This window comes from Macadamia integrifolia, unplaced genomic scaffold (assembly GCF_013358625.1).
Source record: "Macadamia integrifolia cultivar HAES 741 unplaced genomic scaffold, SCU_Mint_v3 scaffold1478, whole genome shotgun sequence".
Lineage (NCBI taxonomy): Eukaryota > Viridiplantae > Streptophyta > Magnoliopsida > Proteales > Proteaceae > Macadamia > Macadamia integrifolia.
In genome coordinates this window covers 73109-96056 of record NW_024868220.1, presented here as the reverse complement: position 1 = coordinate 96056, position 22948 = coordinate 73109, and the positions used below count along the sequence as shown (strand labels likewise).

The 22948-nt window shown below is 42.0% G+C and overlaps 1 non-coding gene across 1 annotated transcript; it reads right to left on the bottom strand.

Moving 5' to 3' along the window:
• Positions 1 to 8892: 8892 nt before the first annotated feature.
• LOC122063851 lies at positions 8893 to 8999 on the bottom strand. The gene has a single exon (XR_006135491.1). It is a non-coding gene; the product is annotated as a small nucleolar RNA R71 (small nucleolar RNA).
• Between the last annotated feature and the right edge of the window lie 13949 nt (positions 9000 to 22948).

Below are 22948 nucleotides of genomic sequence, written 5' to 3'. Positions count from 1 at the left end.
AATCAAAGCAACAAACAAGTACCCAATTGTTGGGGAGGAGGTAGAATGCAAATTATGACAGACTACCTAGATACCTCTCTGATACGATTTAAATCCATCTAAAAGAGATAAAAGAAAAAGGACCTTGTCCGACATACCCAGGGACGAGAACTTGTTGACACCTTCGAGGATGACAACGGCGGTGAGAATGAAGATGAGGGCAGCAGGAAGGCAAGGATGAGGACAATGTGGAAGAGGGTCCAATAAGAGACGTGGCAAGCTGCGACCTTGATCTTCATGAAGTCAAGAAACCCATTGCTGCTCGAGATCGTGATGCTTTTCATGCTAGGAGAGAAATGAGTGTGAGATGAAAGAGATGAAACCCTTTGTATAATATGTTGTCTAAAGGTATGGGGGTATTTCTGGCATTATAAAAAAAAGATTACAAACTTAACAGAAATCTTTAACCTCCAGGAACGGTTGATAGGACATTTTCATTTGGGGAGAAGGGAGTGAAATATTTGCAAAAACGTGGGAGAACTTGATATTTAGCTATAGTTCAGGGGAGGGGAATGATAATTCTTCTTGCTTTTATTAACCCATACGATAAATTGTTAGCTGCAGGCATGGTTTTAAGTATCTCCGATACCGATACGATACCCTCCGATACGTATCTTAAATTTAGTCGGCCGATACGATACACACCGATACGATACATTGAATTTTTTAAATCATTTTGTATCGATATATATCCTACAATACATACCGATATGCATCAATACACCACTAATACACATTGATACGATACGACATGCCTCGATACGACTCTTTGAAAAATATAAAATTGAGGTAAAATGTACGTTTCGGTATGTTTTGGTACATATCGGTGAGTATCGGTATGTATCGATCGGTACGTATCGATATATATCAGCACGTATTGGTGAGTATCGATATATATCGGTACGTATCGGTGATTATCGATACGTATCGGCGCTACGGTCATATAATGGCCAATATGGGTAATTTTTCAGAAAAAAACGATTTTTTGAAGGGTTTTTGTTCCAAAGTTGCTGTCAGCCATATTTTTCTCTAACTAAAGTGGAAATTAAGGTTGGGAACAAGGATTTTACATTTATGGGACAACTACAGACCTTGAATTCTTAGTACGATACCCTCAATTTAGTGTTTATGCATAATACATGTTATCAATAGCTTTTTTTAACAAATTCTTTATGCAAAAGTGTTTAAAAAACTATTTCCTATCCATTTATGTGTGTATATTTAGCGTATCTTAATGTATCTCCGATACGATACGATACCCTCCGATACGTATCTTAATTTTGGCCGATCGATACGGCGATTGATACCGATACTTTAATCCTTGGCTGCAGCTTCCCAATCTTGTCTAGACATTGTTAAACCCAACTCCATCCAAGTAATGTGACCTTAAACATAATTCCGTAGGCCCATCCTAAATCTTTCAAAGTGTGTTGGAAACTCTTGCACAAATTAATATAGGCTAACTTAATGTGGGCAGTGTTAAGGAAACTGAGGATAAGAGTCATTCAGTCTGAAACAGTAGACATAACATCACAAAACCATGGATCATATAATAAGTTTTGATCATAAATCTAGTGGTTAACATTCTTATTAACCAAGAGAGGAATAAAGGCATTTTCTAATTGTACAGGTTGATGCCCATGTGCAGTCATAGCCCACCCATCAAAGGTTTACAGGCTATTTCCCAAGCCTTGGACAAAGTTCATTAGATTAAGCAAAGTCCATTGTCTAGAATTCTCTATTATTAAGGGAGTATACATTTCAAGGAAAGCCTCTAAAATCTATAAGTAAGAAAGTTTTAGAGAATATGTATATTACAACGAACAGAGAGGCTTCTAGACTTCTCTAAGGTTCTAGAATTCTCCCTTAAGGAGGTGTGAATGTTCTAGTTTCCCTAACCAGAAACTTCTCAACTATTGGCTAGATAAATATTGTGAATATCTTAGCAATTCTTTTAGGTGCTTATAATCTTATTTTGTCAAGGTGCCAAGTAAGCAAAGTATTCAAACTCTTATAAGAAAAATCTAGTGCAATACAAAGTTCTTTCACTGAAAATCTATTATGTTCGCTACTTCTATTCTCATGTTCTTGAAAGAATATAATAAGACTGACTTCATGTTGGTAAGAATGCTACTGTAGGAGTAGCTGCTTAGAAAGGTTTAAGGTCGTGACAATTGTAGTATCAGAGCTTCGATTGTGAGAATATGCATCATATCTAATACTTCAGACGTGCAAGACATAGTGATGGGTGAACAAAACTAAGGAAGGGAGACTAATCCTAATGATGGGAAGCAAAGAAGAGGCAAAGAAAAGTCAATCAATATCAGTGCTGCTATGGAGCCATGCTTAGCTCGGGTGGAATTGGCGATGACTAAATTCAAAAAGAGATTCAATGTTGTGGAGAAAAATAAGGAGCTCAAAGGCCACGTTATAGAGCTCAAGGAGAAACTCATTGGCTAAATTGGGGAGCTCAAAGAGTCCTTACTAGGTGCTTTAAACAACATGGCACCAAAGCCCAAGCCATTTGATGGGAAGAGAGATACACGAGAAGTTAATAACTTCATTTAGAATATAGAGAAGTATTTTAAGGTAATGACACTCAATGATGTGCTTACAAAGGTATTGAAAGCTACATATAAAAATTTTCGTGCTCCATAGATACATGGGATGACTTTGAGAAGGAATTATAGAAGCAATTCTATCCTAAAAAATGAAACTTATTTGCTATAAGAAGCACACATGGTCACGAACTATAGAAAAAATTTATTTGCACTAATGCTTTAGATCCTGAGTATGACCAATGAGGATTTCTTATTCAACTTTATAGATAGTAACCAAGGAGAGGCCGCACAGGAACTATAATGTCGAGGCGGGCAAGACCTTGCTTCGGTTGTTGCATCAATAAAGTCATTAGTGGAGTTTAAGAAGGAAGATAGGACCAAGGCCAAGTAAGGAAACTATGGAAAAGGAGGGGGAGATAAAAGGAGACTTAGCCTCCCAAGGAAGGCACTAGGAAACCACAATCAAATAAGGAGAGCAAGCTAAGGAATGATAAAAAAAAAAGATAAGTTTATACCTAAGGATAAGTGTTTCCTGTGTGACGGGCTACATTATGCTAGGGATATATCATCCCAAAATGAAAGCTCTCAATGTCTTACTCGAGGAGAAGAGAGGAGATAAAACACATATTGGGTGTCACACCCCAATTCTAGTAGACCTAACTTACTATCTAGAATACCGACGGTGTGAGTAAGACACACACGTACCTGTCTTACAAGCCTACCAGGATCTCTGATAGCAGTACCTTAACATTTTCACAATCTCACGTCACAAACCAACATAAGTAGCGGAATCAGAGTATATTAGCGGAATCATAAATAAAATGGAAAAACATCTAATGATAAACATAATATCATTAACCAAGTTGTTCTGTTTACAATCCTTTAAGACTTACATATATCAAGGTTAAAACATAATATTCAAAGACCTGTATCAACATAATCAAAAATATGCCGAACACCTCATGGTGCCACATATGCACAAACGTCACAAGCATAGTCCTGACCATGCTCCTCTGCTTCCGGCATCCACCAGTCACTCACTCCGTACTCAGGTCCAAAGGAAAAAGAGTCACTAGCCACAGGTACGATCGTACCTGCGTCATCATCTAAAAAGTGTGTATACGTGGGGTGAGCTTTCCAACTCGCTCAGTGAGGGGTGGGGTCAAGCACATCCAAGCAAGACTATAGCAGTAATAATTTATAATGCATGATTGTAAAAATTAAACACATAGTCCATGATGCTCGTGATGCAATTCATTTATTTATTATCCACATAATAATACAAACTAAGTTTAGTAAATGCTACTACAGCGTATTAGGCTGTATCCTTCATCTCGAAATCGCCATCGACTATGCAAGGATACAAACCCTAGCCGTGAATAGAGGTCTGTCGGTCCCTGTATACGTCTATGGGTCACCCAACAAACCCCTAACAACCCCCTCTTGGCAATTAAGGCACCGGTACATCATCGGCCACGTCGGACAGGTTCCCGCCTCAGGTAACAATCGCATCGTCCCATGGGTGTGGCATTTCGAAAAGACACATTGAACATACCACAATGGGTTATCCAACACCTCAACCCCTGTTGGCAAGGGTTCATAGCATAGGGAGTGATACCTAACCACATATATGCTACATGCCTTCATAGTGATACAGTTAGTATAAATTACACGATACCGACAAGACCTCAACCACAAAGTATAATCCATCTCCAAATACAATCTCTGATACACGATACCAGTGAGACCTTGGCCACAAAGTGAAACCCGAGACCATTTACCTAATTTAGCATATATATCACAGTTGAGTATGGACTACGCGACACGGGTACCAATCATCGGTCACAAAGTGCATCCATTTCCAAATGCAGTCTCGGGGTACACGATACCAGCGAGACCTTGGTCACAAAGTGTAACCCATGACTACAACTAACTCTAATGCACATAATCAATACATGAATGCAACATACATACGGTAATCACGGTACTGGTAGCACCTCGACCATGTCAGATTCCATCTCACAGACACACGACCAAACACATGACAATCACGGTACCGGTACCACCTCAACCACACCAGATCCTATCATATATCTCCATACAATTCATATCATAATCGTAAATGACAAATGTAACATATCATCATCACATCTGAGTAATTACAACTAAGCATATTATTTTAAGCATTTGAGCAATTTAATAATAATAAACATAATCCATCCCTCACCTGGTTTACAATTAAGTGTGTTTAGGTTCAAGTACGGCCATCGATCGATCAATTCAATTCTAGCTTTAGGGCACGTGCGCATCATTGTCCTAGATACAAAGGGAATCGTACATCAGTACAGGTCAGGAACAATGGGAGGGACCCACATAGGTCACCCCTAAAGGGTATAGACACTGTCCCCAAATGATAGTACTGTCACCAGAAACATCCACCGAAAAAATCAGTCCTGTTTTTAGTGGAGAAGTCAGAGAACACATAAGGATCATATATCCACCAAAAATAAGCCATCAGAAATAGACCCAGTGGATCCAGTGGGCTATTTCTGATGGTGGTTCATGGAAATCCACCCAATTTGGGGCTTTCCGACTAGGGCCTGATCGTCGGGATTTGTTTCATGGAGTTTGTAGGGGATGTTCCAGCATCATTCTAAACCAAGAAAATTCTAATTCCACTAAACCATTTGGGAGATACATGGATCAAACGATTGAAACCTTAGTTGGTCTTTTGGCAACACATGTTGTCGGAGCTCATCGGGCTTGGTTTGAGCTCAGTAACAAAATCGGGATGGTAGAACATGCAATCTATGATCTTAACATGGTTTGTACACTAAGATTCTACCCATACTTAGCTTTGTCTAGGTCGAAATGAAGAGAAAGAGAGTGGTGTGGGAGGTTGTACTTACCTCCGACAACAATTCTGGCAACAAGGCGACAGCCGGCACCAAGGCAGGCCTCCAACCTTCTCCTTCTTCCTCTTCTTCTTCCTTCCTCTCCTCTTTCTCTCCTCTCCTACGTTGAGCACAAGGGAAATGAGGAAATGAATTCTCATTTCCCAACTTATAACTTAAGTGGACTATAGGGTCTATTTGTGTTGGACCCCTTTTGGACTAATTGGGTTAAAATGAATTTTGGGGCACGAGGACCCGACTATTTAGGTCCGTAAAGTGCTCACACCACGAGGAAGGTGTGGAGGATGATTTGGGATCATCCAAAATCATTTACGATGCGAGTGCTGGGAACCATGGGCATTGAAACCCCGACAATAGCCTGTCAACCCACTAGAAACAAGCACTGGATCCAAGCCCGGGCTGCTTACGAATGCTTGTTTTCGGTGGTCAAGACAACTTGCTGTCTTGACAACTTACTGTCCCATGGCTGGTCTCGCACGGGTGGTAGCCCTCGGACTTGCTCAAGGCCTTTTAATAATTTTTTATGCATGTCGGAATTCAAGTGTGGGGAGTTGGGTCACTTACCGTCTAGAATCGGAAGATATGAATCCCCTCTAGTTAGGTAGGAATGTAATGCATGAATATGTGGGGTGATGAGGACATTTATGCGTGAAATCTAGGGTAGTAAAACATATATTTTACATATTTAGAATGGAGCTACCTTGGGTTTTACTCTCTTTTTGTAGGTTTTATATTTTCAAGACCTTAATGACTATCGGGTGCTATATCTCCAATTTTATATATAAAGAGGTCCTGTTTCTTTTTGTGGTTGTGAAGAAGACAAAATTCTAAACAAGATGAACTATTCAATTGCAAGTACACATTTATTTGATCAACCATACAAGTGATTATTCTTTTTAGGCCAGAAAAAGAATAATGGATCAGAATTGAACCGAAATGCAGAGCTAGCCCGTCTGGAGTTGTCCCAAGGGTATAAGGAATATTCTAAATGCTAACAAGGATCGATGGACCACATCCTTAAGTGATTGAAGATTCACTTTTGGTAGCAATAACTACCTAGCATAGTTGGTGAGTTGTGGTGTGCAAAATTCCTTGCTTATTAGGAGGTCTCAAGTTTGAACCTCTCAGCTACCATTTTGTTGAAGTTTTTTAGAAGATTTTCTCTCTCCTACTCATCACTTAAAGGAGGTCCGCCAAGATAGTTGTACACAAGTTTGAATAAGAGAGAGAGAAATAAAGAGAAAAAATAGGAAAGAAGAAAAAAAAAGATAAGGGCATGGATGAAATTTCCCATTAAAATAGAATATTGTGCAAATCAAGTATGAAAAATCGGGTTTCTTGTGCAAGGAGAGAGAGAAAAATAGGAAGAAAAAGGTAAGAAAATTATGGGAGATCTCTCTCCACACGTTTTCTCTCCTCTCTCCTCCACCTCATCAACAAGATAAAAAAAATATTTTTTTTTAGAAGCTAAAATCGTGAGCTTCCCTACCCCAATCTATATATAATAAAATTAACATAAGGGGCACTTCATTCTTCTTCTAGGGTTTTTTTCTTAGTTGCTCTATCTCTTTCTTTAGCTCTAGTTCTACATTTATGCTTTAAACACTTTTGTAAGTATTTTTTATTCAATTAATGCAAGCACTTTTGTTTTTGATTCAGTCTTTTATTTTTATTGTTTAAACAATTGAAGATGTAATTTTCAAGTTCTAGTTCTAGGCTTAGTTCTAGGTGACAAGAACAAGCTATGAAGCATGTCTTTCAAGTTTAATTTTTTTTTCTTCAGATTTGTTTTCTCTAGTACTAGAAATTTCAGATTTGGTTTATTCAAAATCTAGTTTTTAGTACTGATCATATCTCGAATAGATCAAGTTTTCAGTTCAAGGGTTGAAGTTCAAGTAAGTATACTCCTTCAGTAGTCTTCTCTCTCCCCTCTTATTTCATTTTCTGATTACCCTTTCTTTCTTAATTTAGGATTTTAATTTCAGTCGTTACATTATTGCCATCCCTTTCCCCTAATGCTCATGGCTAGTATATGTGTTGGCTTTGCCCCTCCTAGCCATAGAACCATCATTTTATTGTTTTTATTTTAATTATCTCCCTTTCTCTAAAGCCAAGTAGAGTAACCCTTGTAAGAGTGACTCTATGGTCAAGTAGGGAAGCTCATATTATGATGCATCCCTCGGGCTAAGTAGAGAAACCTACTTGTGAGTCTCTCTCTAGCTTTATTCCATTTCTTTTACTTTATTTTTATTTCAGTTATTTTTACCTTTATTGCTTTTTAATTGCGTGGGGTGTTTATTTTCAGCTATTTATTTATTAAAATTTAATTACGTGGCTTGTGTATTTAAATTCTTAGATGATGAATGGTTAGGACATTATTTTAGATACATATGTTTAGGATGGTGATTAGAATTAGATCATAACAATTAATCGGTTCACTTTCATATTATTAAAAGAAGTAAAAAAATAAAGTGGCTGCTCTTCCTGTGTTTGATCTGTAACTATACTGATCCGTACGCTTGCGGTTATATTTTAAAATCTCAAACAAGTTTTTGGCGCCATTGCCGGGGAGACAGTTTCATGTTATTTTTTGTATTCTTTTGGTAAATCAGAGTGCTTTGTTTGCTTTGTTTTGTTTTTCCTTTTCTTTTATTGAATTCCTGAGAAGAACAACTTACAATAATAGTTGTATCGATGGAGGTCATCATGCCTCATAGTATGATAAAGACAGGTTTTGCCTATTAGCAGTACCTTAAGAATTGACTTGAGTAACCCCGGATCCCTGCCGGTAAGCTCCCAACAAGCAAAAAAAAAAAAAATCATAAAAAAATAATTTTTCTATCCATTCTTTTGTGCTTGTCTTACTCTAGTTGTGGGTAGTTTTCTGTTCCATGAGTGATAGGTGGGTACGCAATATTAAGAATCGGTTAGAAAGAAGAGATCCAACAAGTAGTGACCCTATACGTTTGCTCTCTTTAAAACCTTTCAATATAGGAGACCAACATCAAAAACCTTCACCTAAATCTCTGAAAGGTAGGTTCTACCCTGCTATAACAGCCCAACCTTCCTGCATAGTTCTACCACAAGCCAAGGGCAATAATATTGAAATCAAATCTCAATACACCACTATGTTGGCCCACTTCCATGGGTTGACATCTGAGGATGCATACCTATTTCTAAGGGAATTTGAAGAGGTATGTGTTCTAATTAAGATCCAACAGCTTTCTGATGATGCTGTTAAGCTTAGGTTTATCACTTTTGCATTAAAAGACCAAGCTAAGAAGTGGTTGTATGGGTTACCCACAAATTCCGTAACCTCATGGGAACAGTTCACAGTTGTCTTCCTTAAGAAAATTTTCCCAACTCACAAGACCAATAAGCTTAGAAGTGATATCCTTCAGTTTAGGCAAAAGCCTAGTGAGTCATTTTCCAAACATATGAAGAGATTTAAGGATCTACTCCAAGAATGCCCTCTCCATGGCCTAGACTTATGGCATTTATATCAAATAATTTCTGAAGATATTGATTACCCAACTAAACAAATGATAGAGTCTATATGCCCTGAGGAATTCACATCCTTTACAGATGAAGGAAAGACATGAGAATTCTTACTTGACTTAATTGACAAAACCCGTGAGTGAGAATAAACCCAAAAGAGTGAAAGAACCATAGGAGAAAAAGAATATTTTGTGGATGGGATAGTAGCCAAGGAAGTCCATTTGGATAGCCTAATCAAGATAATTGAGGCTATTGTTCCTAGAGAGCCATCATCAGTCAATTTGGTTAAGATTTGTGCTTAGTGCCAGTCCCCTGAACATGTCATAGAAGAATGTCCCAACACCTCTGGGGGCATTTCTAATGATAGTGTTAATACCTTATACCAGAATAATCCATATAGTAACACCTGCAATCCAGGATGGAGAAATCACCCAAATTTCTCTTGGAATCAGAGTAACCAAACAGGGCCTTCCAATTTTCATAATCAAGGTCAACCTGGACCTCAAAGGCCTCCCTTTGCACAATAATCTTTTTCCCAAAATACTTTTCCAAGGTTAAATGTAGGACCTCAAGCTAGTTTTCCTAGGGTCTCTCTACTATCATCTTGTCAGCAATCCCCTGGGTTTACCAACACTGGAGAGGCAAGTAGAATAAGTGATTTGAAAAAAAAATATGGCCCTTCTCATGAAAAACCATCAAAGTCTTATGAGAGAACTTACCCAAGTTGTAATACCCTACTTCTTAAATCCGGTCTGATTACACGGTTGACCCGATTTAACCATGCAGGACCTGAACCGGAGAGAGTTAAGGCGGGTTCCTTATGGACCATGATGGCAAGGGTGACCTTAAACACCGGATGGTAAGATGGATGTACCCAAGCCGTGTACATGCACATATCATAAGGCCATGTACGGATAAAGCAGGTATGTAGCCGTATCTTAAGGCGCATACGTATATTACATCTTATGCCAAGAGTGAGATTCGTGCCGAGGGCCGAACTCTGTCAAAATCCCACTTGTTGGCCAAGTTTTGGCCCTCAGGTGGGCGGTCACAAGTGGGCGCATCCACCCACCTGAGTGACCCACCCATGAGGTTACAAGATATTTTAAAAGGTATAAATAGCTATCTTATGTTTTCCTTTTTTCTTTTTCTCATTTATGACACTCGGACGTTTGGTGAGAAGAGTAAAGAGGAGAGAGAAAAGAAGGGAAAGAAGAGGAAAAGAGAAGGAAGAGGAAGAAGAGATGGATTTCAGCGGCGCCGAGGCTTGATCTTCCCATTCCGACGCCGAAAGAGTGATCTCCAATACGAGATCTACGTTTAGAGGTGAGCAAAGGCTAGGTTCCTTAAACTTTCACCATACCCAAGTAAAACCCTTGATTTGGGTAGAGTTTCTTGAGGTCTTGTAAATCCCCCTTGAGATGATGAATCTAAGGTTTAATAGATGATCTATGTGTTGATTTTGAAGGATTTGAAGAAGTATTTACAAGGTTGGAGAAACATTGTTGATTTGAAGTGATTTTGGGGTTTTGAAGGAGTTCTTGAGCAAAGAAGGTAAGATGGCTTTCCATTCCTTAAATCTAACCTAGATCTAGGTTAGAACCATCTTATGAGACCTTGAATGTGTGAAGAATGGGTTTGAAAAAGCCCCATTTGATTCCCTAAAGGTTAGGGAAAGTTTGGGGAAAAATGACACTTTCCTACCAAGACCGGTGGGCCAAACTGGTGGGCCAAATGGCCCGCCTGAGGGCACCCACCTGAGAGGGCAGACCCTCGGGGCCAACCGACGGGCCCAACTGGTGGGCCGACCGGCAGGCTAACCTGCCTGCCAGTCTTAGTAGGACCCTCAGGCCCAATCGGTGGGCCAAACCGGGGGGCCAAACCGGTGGGCCAACCTACCCACTGGTCATGACCGATGGGTCTGACTGGTGAGTCAGACAGGTGGGCTATCTGACCCACCTGTCTGACCCACCCGAGAGGCTTCCAACGTGATTTTTTACGTCCGATTGGACCCAAAACGGATGTGCGACCTTCGTTTAGGATTCTAAACATGATTTTATCATTGGATCTTGTTAATTTTGATCCCAAAGTGGCGAAATGCTAGCCCCGCTCACTTATGATAGGTTCACCAAATCTTACGCTTCTCGCACCGGATCTCACCCGTACCGAGCGTGAGTCCTTGTACACTACAGGTAAGTGGGGAGAGGATGTTTGGCCTTGTTTCAAGGCATTGTTTGGAATTCATCTAATTGTATCTAGACTAGCCATGTCATCATAAAAATGTTATGTAGCTTAGCCATCCTCATATTTATGCTATGTGTGATGTATTTAATTCTCAATGCCAAATGATGATATGCTTATGTGATGAATGTGGATATCATTGTGCATGATGCATTAATAGACTAGATCCTGTAGTTAGCTTGGAAATGAGTGTATTGGTGGCCCGTGGTATGGGATGCGGTGGCACTATGCAATCATACGATGTCATATAGGAGCATGTAGTTTAGGATTATCATCTTCCCATGCTACGACCCTTCCCAACAAGGGTTGAGGTGTTGGGTTACCATTTGGGGGGAAGCAGTGGTAGCGGTTATCGGGTCACTGTGGCGGTTAGACATACGGGCAGCTGGTCATTAGGACAGTCGGTAACCTCGGTGGTATATTCAAGAGGGCCAATCGTACTACTTTTAAATTACTGGAGTCAGCACCTTTAATTTCTGTCATTTACTTTATGTTGAGAGCCAGTGGTTGGCATATTTTACTTTTTCGAGTACTCATGGTGGGCCTTCTCCGACAGCCCTATGGGCGTATCGCAGGATGAAGTTCGTGGCTCGTACCTGGAGTATACGCGCACTGTGGTTGTAGTAGCATTAAACCAAAGACTTAGTAATGTTGCTTAGGTGGATGTGATTAAAAATGTATTGCATAAAATATAGTGCATATGGTTGTGAATTGTTGTGTCGACTGCTGTGTGGTCCTTTTTTTCATTTACTGAGCTAGTGAGCTCATCCCACGGGTGCACCTCTTTTAAATGATTTTACAGGTCATCAACCTGATGAGCACGGGGCGGGCCCCACAGTTGAGTTCCCTGAGGAGGATTGGTGGGTCCCCGAGGAATTAGAGCATGGCACGGATTGCTCGTGCGAGAGCTGTGCTGCGGGATCACAGTTTTGATGCCGAGCTGAGCTCTACCTCCTAATACCAAGCTAAGCCTTGTTTTGATACTGAGCTGAGCTCTACCTTCTGATACTGGGCTGAGCTTTACCTTTTGGTACCGAGTTGAGCCCTACTTCTAATACCGAGCTGAGCTGACTCTCTGATTTTTGATGATTCTTTTTGTGTACTTGATATGTAAATTGTATTCTTTTTGTGTAAATATCATGCTTGCGGGCCCACATGTACTTAACTATGTAATTACAATTTGGGTGTCAAGTATAATGGGAATATTTATAGGTAAACTAAGTCTTTCGCTGAACTGTTGAACACTTTCTTAGTTGTATGTGTGCTGTGGTGGGATACTGTATCAGATGATCCTGGCAGGTTTGGGTTAACCGGTGTTAACCTGGTCACTGGCTCGGTTCTGTGTGAACGGGGTGTGACAACGGTGGTATCAGAGCGTGATGCTCTACTCCACTCACAGCATACCGTTTAGACCCCGTAGAATCTATAATAGGAAATGGGATTGGGTTAATGTAAAAACTTTAAAGAGTTAAAAGCTAAAGAAAGAAAGGAATAAAATGGTTGCATTTAGATATTGCATTCATTGCATGCGTGAGAGAAAATAAAAGGTTAATTAATTGGTGTCATAACCCATCGAGTACAAGTTTGATGAAATTTCGGCAGCATAAAGGCGCAAAATGAGATTTCTAAAAATTTTCACACAAACACTAGATAAACAACATATCCGTATATATAACAATGATTAAAATTAACAATGACACCACAACTAAACTACACAAGTTATCAAATATACAAATTCACCATAGACCACTATCAAACACATCATCCCACAAATAAGTCCAGTTACAGAGAAAGTACAAGAATGAGGAAAGAAAGAAAAAAATACAATAAGATCAACAAAAGGAAATAGGTGAGAAGCTGGTGTGGACGAGCTAAGTCCTCACTGATGATCGTCATCGTCATCGTCCAATACTACTACGTTCACCTGAGGTCTAGAGTTAACGTTGAGTCGATGGTCGTAGTAGTCGAACTTTGAGTTCACCAGCTGTACCTCCCTTCAAAGTCGGCCAAAATCTGTTGAAATGGCATTGGCTGTGGTATCCAAGTCTTGGCCCAGCCTGAGAAAGGAATTCTCCAAAGTAGCCTGCCTCTCCAGGATGTGCTCCTCCCTAGAAGCACTCTCATCCAGTCTTCTTAATAGCTGATCTTGCCCGTCCTTCAAAGCCCTCATAGTGGACATCATGCCCTCAAAATCATATGCACCACTCTCAGGTGGTGGGGCCCTATGCTGTGGATCTACAGCTCTGGTGAAGCCAGGATCAGCACCTCTCGACTCCTGAGGCACCTCCTCAAGGATGTCCTCATCCACAAAATCATCCTCCCCATCCTGAGGAACATAGTCCTCATCCTCCTCACTAGACTCCTCCTCCATGGGAACATCCTCCATAGGGGCAGCCCTCCTATCCCTACCTCTCTGAGCTCCTGCTCTCTGAGGTACATCCATAAGAGTGTGGAGACCCATCCTCAATAGATTTCCCCTGTCGAACTTATCTGCTGGAGTCTTCCCCTCCTCACCACTCAGGTCCACCTCAAAGAACTCAAAGATCCTGGTGAGGATCCTGCCATATGGAAATCCTCCGTCCTCGGGGTGTGAAGTATGGTGCTCCATCATCTTGAGGATGACGTAAGGCAAGCACAAGTGCTCGGTGCCTCCCTCTAAGGCAGTATAGATGCAGTAAGCTAAGAAGGCCGCCATGAAGCCCACCTGGTTCCGATGACCTCCTCTGGGGGCAAGTTGAACTGGACCAATCAGGAAAACACATGAACCTCTAGGAAAAATGATGTCTCAGAATTTGGACGCGCACTGCTGCCACAGATGGTCTCATAGATGTGGTTCGGTGTCTCCAAACTCATAGACAGGCCCATGGGCTTACTCCTGGGAGGACTGTAGAATCGGTGCCCAGCTGAAGAGATACCCAAAATACTAGCCAGGGTGTCCACGGTCAGCTGAATGTCCACGCCCTTCACCATACTAATTATCGCATACTCTCCGTACTGGTAGGAAACCTGCAGGTTGCAGTAGAATCTACGAACCAACTGCTCGTAGCACGGACGGTCTATGTGGAGGATAGACTGCCAGCCCAGTGCTGTGAACCTCTCCTGAAGCTGAGCCTTGTGGAAGTCATCAACTACCACAGTCTTCTCCATCATTACAGACCTCTTCAGGAAGGCCTGCCAGTTGGTTGCTGCCTCTGAACAACGGAAGAACTCCTCGTCATAATCGAAAGAATCGATAGGGGCAGGTCCACGTCACCTTATATGGGGGGCTGGAGAACTAGTCCCCGCACTCTTTCGTTTAGAAGCGGTGGTCTTACGCCGAGTGCCAGAGGATGCGGGCTCTTTGCCTTTACGAGAAGACATCCTGGCAAGAAAAGAGAAAAGAGGGGTGAGTAAGGAAAAAGGAGTAACAAAGGGAATAATAGATGGGTCAACAGTAAGAGGAAGTCCCAAAACCCAATAAAAGAGGAAATGTGACAAGCGAGGAATGATAGAGAGTCTATGGATGAAATGCATGGTAAGTGACAAAACATAAATCATAGAAAAATAGAATGTGACAAAATGTGACAAGTGAGGAGTGATAAAAAGCCTATGAATGAAATGCCTGGCCAGTGACAAGACAGAGATTGTGGCAAAACAGCAATGTGACAGAAAAGGGCATATATAGTATGGCAAGTAAAGAATGATAGAAAAATCCCAATTCTCATTTTGCAAGTTTAATCTAAGGAAAAAAAAAATGAAAAGACTCACAATAGAGTGAAGCATGAAGCTTACATGTTCATGGATGAAATGGCATCATTCTAAAATTTAGAATATGCAAAAATCATCTACTATTATGATATTGAGGTGAAAGAGAATCAAAGAAACCCAACACAGAGATGGATGTTCATGGGAAGAAATGAGATTTCAAACATAAGGGACTTTCCATGATCTCTACAGCATGTTAAGTACAAATCAAACATAATGCATTGCATTTGAGTTATTAATTGGGAAGAAAAGGGTAGAAATTGAAGAAATCCCCAAATTTGAGAAAACTAGGGCACAGTTGGGGTTTCTCTAAAAAATGGAGAAGTAAATCCTAAAACTAGAAATAAATCACAAGGGAAACATCACATTTTCATGGAAACACTGTTCTATGGAAAAAAACTCGGGAAAAGAACATAGATTAAATACTACACATAAGTTCTACCCCCCAAGTACAAGTTCTGAGAAGAAAATGAAGAAGAAACTTACTTGAAAGTAGAGGAGTTGAATCTTCCCAAAAGCGCTGGATTGTTGAGTGAGATCGCGAGTGGAAGCGTCACGAAGCTCTCCAAAATTGCCTGAGAGAGAGAGAGAGAGAGGAAGATGGGAGAAACAAGAGGAACAGGGGCTTAAAATCCCTGTTCGTTTTTCTCGATCGGGTAGGACCGGCGGGCTGACCGGTGAGCCAGCCTGCCTATCGGTGTCAGCCGCCGGTTGAGAGAAAACTTGAAAAAAATGGGATTATTATTATTATTGTTATTATTAATATAGTTATTGTTATTATTATTCTTATAATAATATGTTATGGTCAAGTGGGACCATTGTCCTACTTGGTGAAGCACTAACCCTGTATTTTTAGAATTAAGTTGCGGTTAGTTGCAAACTATCATACACTATAATACCCTATGTGTTGGCATATAATTATGTGCCGATATCAATTCTATGGTGTTTAACCAATGTGGTGTATGATATGTTCCAGGTACAGGGATACGATGGTACGTATCAGATCCGGTAGCAATGCACGAGGTACCCCGCGTGGTCCTCGTCTGGTAGGTTGACCACCGAATCCCAGAAGGTCCCGCTCTGTGGGGCAAACCTCACTTTCACAACCTCCAGAGACCTTTGGTCAAGGTGGGGCACAAGAGGACCCACCTATGACTGCACTTCCGAACCCTCCGCCGGTTATTACTCCGGGAGATGTTGCTACCATAATTCAGCAGTCACAACAGGCTTTCCAGCAACAAATGCTTCAACAACAGTAAGCATTTATGACTACTATTCAGCAACAATTGGACCTTTCTCAATCAGGTCAACCTCCCCGGATACTTACTCCACAGGACCCGCCTGTAGGGTCTGGTACGGGGCCACAAGTGGGAGGTACACCTCCATTTCTGCCATTCAGTATTCCTCCATATGGGGTGCCCCCTCCATACTCTTACTATCCAGCTTATGCTCCTAATTACCCGTCGACGAATAATACATTAAAGGTAGTGGAGTCATTCAAGAGGAACTTGCCACCTGTATTCTCTAAGGTGGGAAGTGATCCTCTGGAGCCGGACCAGTGGATCCAGGAGCTAGAGAAAATATTTGAGGTGATTGAGTGCACAGATACACAGAAACTCATTTGTGCGGGATTGCAACTCAAGAAGGAGGCCAACTCTTGGTGGCAAGCCTCTAAGCCTATATTGTTGGCCGCCCATCCGAAACCCAACTGGGAACAGTTCAAGGAGTTGTTCTTGGACAATCATTACCCACATAGCTTTAGAGACCGCAAGGAGATGAAATTTATGGCCTTAACTCAAGGAGGTAAGACTATCCTTGAGTACCAATAGCAGTTTGAGAGCTTGTTCCATTTTGCCCCTAGGCATATGAGGACAGCTGAAGAGAAGGCTGTAAGATTTTTGAAGGGCCTAAAGGCATCCATTGGGTCTGTACTTGAGGTCTTAGATTTGATTGACTATGGCCAGATTGTGCAGAAGGGAGAACAATCCCTCACACCTGGACTGTGGAAGAGAACAAATCCATTTCCGGATATGGGCAACTCCTCCAAGGCATACCGTGGGTCGTACAGTTCTGGGCCTACATATAGGCAGCCCTATAGGCCATCTGACTACCCTCCTAGACCAGCTGGTGGTTCGAGCTCCACATCTTTTCACCCGAACACTAGTGCGGTACCTAAAGTTCTGAGGCTGCCCCGACCTCAATCTTCAACGGGTCAAGTGCAGAGGGACCCCGCCCCAGTTTCGACATCACAGATCCGTTGCTTTAACTGTCATTCCTATGGGCATTATGCAAAAGACTATCGGGTCAGACCAGCCTTGCCCTCCAGTCAGCCCTCTGCGTACCGACCTCCCTTAACTTAGGGGAATCAACCGCAGGGAAGGATGTATGCCCTATCAGCTGAGGAAGCTGAGGCCAGCACAGAAGTGGTAGCAGGTACATTTTAAATTTAAGAATTTCCTTATGTTAAATATTGATGACCTACTGAAATTATATGCATTGTTACACTAGGTGTCTTATCTATATCGGGCATACCAGCCTATGTTTTATTCGATTCAGGAGCTACACATTCATTCGTATTTATGAGATTCATTGAGAAACTTGGTATGTCACCCAGGATCCTAGAGCATGGGATGATTATTAGTATGCCTACTGGTAAAGTTACACAGTTGAAGGAGGTGTATGGGCCGTGCCCACTGGAAATTAGTGTTAAGAACTTTGATGCACAACTCATTAAGTTCAATATGCAGAATTTTGATGTTATACTGGGCATGGATTGGTTGTTGGCTCATCGAGCTAATGTGATGTGTGCTGAAAAGCTGATTAGGGTGATAGATGACGAAGGAAGAGAATTGGTATACTGAGCAGATAAAATGAAATGGGTGAGAAAGGTCCTTGTCTCCGCTCTTCAAGTGGTAAAGTTGTTGGGGAATGGATGTCAGGGCTACTTAGCATCGGTACTTGATGTTGATGCAAGGATTACACCTCTAGAAGAGGTAAAGGTGGTTAAAGAGTTTCCCGACATCTTTCCAGATGACCTGATGCATGTACCGCCTAATAGAGAGTTGGAGTTTGCCATAGACTTGGTTCCTGGAGCAGCTCCAGTGTCTAAAGCTCTATACAGGATGACACCAGCCGAATTGAAGGAGTTGCAGAAACAGTTGCAAGAGTTATTGGAGAAGGGGTTTATTCGCCCAAGTGTTTTACCGTGGGGTGCCACAGTATTGTTTGTCAAGAAGAAGGATGGTAGCTTGCGTATGTGCATTGATTACCGGGAATTGAATAAGCTAACCATTAAGAACCGGTATCCATTGCCACGCATTGATGATTTATTTGACCAACTGCAGGGTGCCAAGGTATTTTCAAAGATAGACCTTAGATCAGGCTATTATCAGCTCAAGATAAAGAGCAGCGACATACCCAAGACAGCATTCAGGACTCGGTATGGTCACTATGAGTTCCTAGTGTTATCTTTTGGGTTAACTAATGCACTAGCAGCATTCATGGATTTAATGAATTGAGTGTTTCACGATGTCCTCGATAAATGGGTAATTATTTTTATTGATGAGATCTTGATCTACTCCAAGACAGAAAAGGAGCACACTCAACATTTGAGAATGGTGTTATAGAGGTTGAGAGAACAACGATTGTTTGCCAAATACAGCAAGTGTGAATTTTGGCTTGAGCAAGTTGGATTCCTTGGGCACGTAATGTCTAAGGCCGGAATCGAGGTGGATCCTGATAAGGTGAAAGTAGTAGTAGAGTGGGAAAGCCCTAAAAATGTCATTGAAATTAGAAGCTTCTTGGGTTTGGCTGGATATTACCGGCGCTTCATTGAAAATTTTTCTCGAATCTCAGCGCCAATGACTAAATTAACCAAAAAGGGTGTGAAGTTCGACTAGGTAAAGGAATGTGAGAAGAGTTTTCAGAAATTGAAGGAGAGGTTGGTGTCGCCCCCGTGTTAACCATCCCTGAAGGCACAGGTGGAATGACAGTCTACACTAATGCTTCCAAAGTTGGGTTGGGTTGTGTTCTCATGCAATACGGAAAGGTGATAGCGTATGCTTCCCGACAACTAAAGGAGTATGAGAAGAACTACCCCACTCATGACTTGGAACTAGCCGCAATCATTTTTTTCCTTAAGATTTGGCGATATTACTTGTATGGGGAGAAGTGCGAGATATACAGTGATCACAAAAGCCTTAAGTACTTTTTCACCTAGAAGGATTTGAACATGAGGCAGAGGAGATGGCTTGAGCTCATGAAGGATTATGACTGTGACATTCAGTATCATCCCAGCAAGGCTAATGTAGTGGCAGATGCGTTGAGTCAGAAGGCACAGACTGTGTCACTCTCACACTTAGCAGTCAGCCCACCACTTGTACAAGAGGCGAAGCTAATGGATGAAGCTCTCTTATATGAAGGAGCAACCTTAGAGTTTGAACGTCAACCAGAAAACCTTAAATGGTTGACTGTATCCTTGACGGCTCTACAGATGCATCCGACTATTAGGCAAAAGGTAATAATGAAACAACCTTTGGATCCTGGATTCCAGCGGATCAGAGTTAAGGTTCAAGATCAAACAATGAACGACCCAGATTTTGTTTTAGCCAATGATGGGGCATTGATGTTTCGAGGCAAATTGTGTGTACCCGATGATTTGGATATACAAGACAAGATAGTGCGAGAAGTACATATCTCCGAGTACTCACTCCACCCAGGAAGTACAAAGATGTATAAAGACCTCAAACAAAATTACTGGTGGCTAAGCATGAAAGTCACAATAGCTCTATATGTGGCGACTTGTCTTACATGCCAGAAAGTAAAAGCTGAGAGGCATCGACCTTATGGTACTCTTCAGCCACTCCCAGTACCAGAATGGAAGTGGGATAGGATTACAATGGACTTTGTCACCGGACTACCATGTACACCTAAGGGAATGGACGCGATATGGGTGATTGTTGATCGGCTTACTAAGACTGCTCATTTCATTCCCATCAAGACCAAGTTCTCTATGGATAAATTAGCACAACTTTATATGGATAACATAATGCGCTTGCATGGAGTGCCAATGAGCATTGTGTCAGATAGGGACCCAAGATTCACTTCCAGATTTTGGAAAAGCTTCCAGCATGCCTTAGGATCACAGTTGAATTTGAGTACTGCTTTTCACCCACAGACTGATGGTCAGTCGCAGCGAACCATACAGATATTAGAAGACATGCTCAGGGCATGTACAATGGAAATGTGTGGTAGTTGGGAAGAATATATACCCCTTATGGAGTCTGCCTATAACAACAGTTACCAAGCTACAATTAGGATGGCTTCGTATGAGGCATTGTATAATAGGAAGCGCAGGACTCCTCTGTATTGGGATGAGGTAGGTGAACGCCGAATGTTAGGACCTGAAATGATACAAATGACTTGTGACAAGGTCGATGTTATTCGAGAACGGATTAAAGCAGCTCAGTCCCGTCAAAAGAGCTATGTAGACACCCGCAGAAAAGATATTGAATTTTAACCAGAAGAAAAGGTGTTTCTCAAGATCTCTCCTACTAAGGGGTTGCAAAGATTTCACAGAAAGGGGAAGTTGAGCCCAAGATACATTGGCCCATTTGAGATCTTAGCCCGGGTTGGCTCAGTAGCCTACGTGCTTGCTCTGTCACCTCCACTCGGGGATGTTCATAACATATTTCATGTATCCATGCTGAAGCGATACGTTCATGATCCCTCTCATGTATTACCCGTGGAACCAGAATATCTGGAAGCTGACATGACCTATACAGAGCAGCCGACTGAAATTTTGGACCGAAAGGTGAAGACCCTTCACAACTGCTCCATTTCCTACGTAAAGGTGCGATGGGCAAATCATTCACTTGAAGAAGCATCTTGGGAGAAAGAGGATGAAATCCAAGCCAAGTACCCTCATCTTTTTGAAAAACCAGGTACACCAATTTCGAGGACGAAATTTTCAGAAAGGGGGGGTAAATGTAATATCCTACTTCTTAAACCCAGTTTGATTACACGGTTGACTCAGTTTAACCATGTAGGACCTGAACCAGAGAGAGTTAAGGTGGGTTTCTTATGGACCATGATGGCAAAGGTGACCTTAAACACCGGCTGGCCAGACAAGTCCGAGCCAGTGCCAGAGGAGACGAGTGTACCCAAGCCGTATACATACACATATCATAAGGCCATGTACGGATAAAGTAGGTATGTAGCTGTATCTTAAGGCGCATACATATATTACATCTTATGCCAAGAGTGAGATTTTGTGCCGAGGGCCGAACTCTGTCAAAATCCCACTTGTTGGCCAAGTTTTGGCCCTTTAGTGGGCGGTCACAGGTGGGCGTATCCACCCACCTGAGTGACCCACCCATGAGGTTACAAGATATTTTAAAAGGTATAAATAGCTATCTTATGTTTTCCTTTTTTTTTTTTTTCTTTTTCTCATTTATGACACTCGGACGTTTGGTGAGAAGAGTAAATAGGAGAGAGAAAAGAAGGGAAAGAAGATGAAAAGAGAAGGAAGAGGAAGAAGAGATGGATTTCAGCGGCGCCGAGGCTTGATCTTCCCATTCTGAGGTCGGAAAAGTGATCTCCAATACGAGATCTACGTTTAGAGGTGAGCAAAGGCTGGGTTCCTTAAACTTTCACCATACCCAAGTAAAACCTTTGATTTGGGTAGAGTTTCTTGAGGTCTTGTAAATCCCCCTTGAGATGATGAATCTAAGGCTTAATAGATGGTTTATGTGTTGATTTTAAAGGATTTGAAGAAGTGTTTATAAGGTTGAAGAAGCATTGGTGATTTGAAGTGATTTTGGGGTTTGAAGGAGTTCTTGAGCAAAGAAGGTAAGATGGCTTTCTATTCCTTAAATCTAACCTAGATCTAGGTTAGAATCATCTTATGAGACCATGAATGTGTGAAAAATGGGTTTGGAAAAGCCCCATTTGATTCCCCAAAGGTTGGGGAAAGTTTGGGGAAAAATGACACTTTCCTGCCAAGACCGGTGGGCCAAACCGGTGGGCCAAATGGCCCGCTTGAGGGCACATGCCTGAGAGGGCAGACCCTCGGGGCCAACCGGCGGGCTAACCTGCCCGTCGGTCTTAGCAGGACCCTCGGGCCCAATCAGTGGGCCAAATCGACAGGCTAATCGGTGGGCCGACCTGCCCGTCGGTCATGACCAGTGGGTCTGACTGGTGGGTCAGACAGGTGGGCTGTCCGACCCACTCGAGAGACTCCCAACGTGATTTTTTACGTCCGATTGGACCCAAAACAGACGTGCGACCTTCGTTTAGGATTCTAAACATGATTTTCGATCTAACCTGCTTGTCGATCTTAGTAGGACCCTCGGACCCAATCGGTGGGCCAAATCGACGGACCAATCGGTGGGCCGACCTGCCCACTGGTCATGACCAATGGGTCTGACTGGTGGGTCAGATAGGTGGGCTGTCCAACCCACCCGAGAGGCTCCCAACTTGATTTTTTACGTTCGATTGGACCCAAAACGGATGTGCGAGCTCCGTTTAGGATTCTAAACATGATTTTGTCATTGGATCTTGTTAATTTTGATCCCAAAGTGGCGAAATGCTAAGCCCGCTCACTCATGATAGGTTCACCAAATCTTACGTTTCTCGTACCGGATCTCACCCGTACCGAGCGTGAGTTCTTGTACACTACAGGTAAATGGGGAGAGGACGTTTGGCCTTGTTTCAAGGCATTGTTTGGCATTCATCTAATTGTATCTAGATTAGCCATGTCATCATGCAAATGCTATGTAGCTTAGCCATCCTCATATTTATGCTATGTGTGTTGTGTTTATTTCTCAATGCCAAATGATGATATGCTTATGTGATGAATGTGGACATCATTGTGCATGATGCATTAATAGACTAGATCCTGTAGTTGGCTTGGAAACGAGTGCATTGGTGGCCCATGGTATGGGACGTAGT